The sequence below is a fragment of the Anoplopoma fimbria genome, unplaced genomic scaffold, assembly GCF_027596085.1.
Source record: "Anoplopoma fimbria isolate UVic2021 breed Golden Eagle Sablefish unplaced genomic scaffold, Afim_UVic_2022 Un_contig_9361_pilon_pilon, whole genome shotgun sequence".
NCBI classification, from domain to species: Eukaryota; Metazoa; Chordata; class Actinopteri; order Perciformes; family Anoplopomatidae; genus Anoplopoma; species Anoplopoma fimbria.
Genome location: NW_026553960.1, coordinates 1 through 2453, shown reverse-complemented (window position 1 = coordinate 2453; position 2453 = coordinate 1). Strand labels below are relative to the sequence as shown.

At 37.5% G+C, this 2453-nt stretch overlaps 1 long non-coding RNA gene across 1 annotated transcript; it reads left to right on the top strand.

The window, feature by feature from the left end:
- Positions 1–1084: 1084 nt before the first annotated feature.
- LOC129116974 (uncharacterized) lies at positions 1085–2451 on the top strand. Its single transcript, XR_008533739.1, has 6 exons — positions 1085–1220; positions 1349–1364; positions 1466–1554; positions 1696–1746; positions 2023–2082; positions 2380–2451. It is a non-coding gene; the product is annotated as an uncharacterized LOC129116974 (long non-coding RNA).
- The last annotated feature ends 2 nt before the right edge of the window (positions 2452–2453 follow it).

The window sequence follows — 2453 nt, the reverse complement described above, 5'->3', positions numbered from 1 at the left end:
TGACAAAGTGTTAATATAATATAATGAAGTGATAATGTATAAATGTTAACTTGCGTAAGATTCAGAAACCTTAAAGTTTGACCACTGATGCTGTTTAAGCAGCTGTATAACTGTGTAATCCTGAGCTTCGTTTAAAGGACCAATTATCGCCCCAAGTTCTCCCACACAACTTCCCTTCTCCGTTCTCTACACTGGCTCCCTGTAAGAGCTCGCATCCAGTTACAGACTCTGGTGCTAGCCTACAGGGCAGTGAAAGAACAGCTCCTTCCTATCTCCAGGCCCTGGTCAAGCCCTACACCCCCGCCCGACCACTTCGCTCTGCTGCCTCGGGGCGACTGGTTGCCCGTCGCTCAGAGGTCCCTGCGGCCGATCCACCCGGTCACAGCTTTTTCTGTCCTGGCCCCTCAGTGGTGGAATGAACTCCCCACTGACGTCAGGACAGCAGAGTCGCTGCCCATCTTTAGGCGCAGGCTGAAAACTCACCTCTTCAGGAAGTACTACCCTGAGCCTTCCTCGTAGCACTTATTGCATTCGTATTAGTTGTTGCACTCACTGTATTCGTATGAGTTTGTTGCAATTATTGTTTTCGTAGTAATTTGCTTCTGCACTATACTTTTGCTCTGGTTTATGCTTTAAGATGCTTGTTTAAGAAACACATAATCTTGATCATTAAAATAAAACAAAGAAAGATAGACCAGGTTCAGCTGTCAACACCAAGATATTTACATAATGATGATAAAACAAACATCTAATATTTAACCCTTTTGAGAAATAAATACAGGACAACATATTCTAGAAATTAAGCTAAATATTAATTATTGATAACAGTAATGTATCAAACACTTAACAGGTGAGTGTGGCGCCTCCTTCAGGGAAATGTACTCATTACTTAGTGAACCTGTCATTATTTATTACAGGAAGAGTGACTTTGACTTCTTCTTTTGTCTCCTACTTAATGTAACATTCTAATTAAGTTAAAAACATAAATCACTGATACCTTGTTACATTGTTCATTTAATTAAACTGATTTTCTTTATTTGAGTGTATGTGTTTTAATACTTGTGTATCTATAATGTATGTGTATGTGTATTTGTGTATAGATTCTGAAGATGCAGCAGAAAGCTCTTCATTTCCCGTGCTGCTGATTGTTGGTCTGGTTTGTGGAGTTTTACTGATTATTCTCCTGCTGCTGTTTCTGTTTCGCTACAGAAAGTCAAAAGGTGAGATATTTTCCTTCAGATATTAGATTGATTACACTCTAAGAAGTCAAAGTCACAGATGTAATTACATGTACTGTAGTAACTATAGAAAAAAATAGCAAATTCAATTTTTTTTTTTTTTTTTACAGTTTCAAGCCTCATGAGGTTGGTCCAACACTCTCTTCTCTCATTGTGAACAGAACAGCAGTACTTTACATGTTCCTCATTAAATCCACTGTGTTTACTTCATGTTTTGGGCCCACCAGGTCTCAGAGCACCAATCAGAGCCCAGCTACAGACCACATGACCAACCAGGTTGAAACTCAAGACAGAACTTACGCTTCTCTTCTCCATGGTCAGACTTAATCCTGATTCTTTAAATAATTTATCATTAACTCTAAACCTAACATTTCATCTGTTTAGGAAGATTACAGACTTCATATAATGTGAATAAAATGATCGATATGACCTTGATTTGATTTTCACTGCTCTGTAGGTGATTCTTGTGTCTATGAAACAATCAGAGGCTCTGAAGAACCTGAACATGGTACAGTATATACTGTGTGTTTATCACAGAGCTGTTAGAAATACTAGAATAAGATGATGAAGTGACAGATTGACAATCCTTTAAATTTAAGAAATATATATTTAGGATGTCACAGATTTTGTAGTTGAGCTAAAAGACATTAATTGCTAGAGTGAGTACTATTATTTTATGTCGCCAGAATCACATGCAATAGTTGAGATGCTTTTGTAGGTCAGCATTGATTCAATAAAGGAGAGGAAATTGTGTTTTCATGCATTCATCTGATCCTTCTAACAGGGAGGAATAAAGAACCAGAGGAGAGCGATTACGCAAATGTGACGATGGGAACAGCTGCAGGTAAAGTCAAGTACAACAGACTTTGTACTCCGTGTTTTAGTGTATTTCTTCATTACTACCACCAGGAGTCAGAAAACAGTCAAATACAACATTTGGGATATTTTAGGTTTGTCTGTTTCATATAGGGCATGTTGACTTCCAGACACGTTTGATTCAATGAAAATGACATTGAACTGATAATTATAATATGTCTCACAAAAATAAGTTATTTAACTGCAGCGACATTAGTAAAATGCCAAAAAGCACCTGTAGCTCTTAAATAACATTAAATCTATTTTCCCTTTGCTTGTCTTTCAGATCAATAAAAACATCTGCATGGACAGAACCACTGGAATGGATGACAACATGAAAAAAACACATCCTTGTCTTTT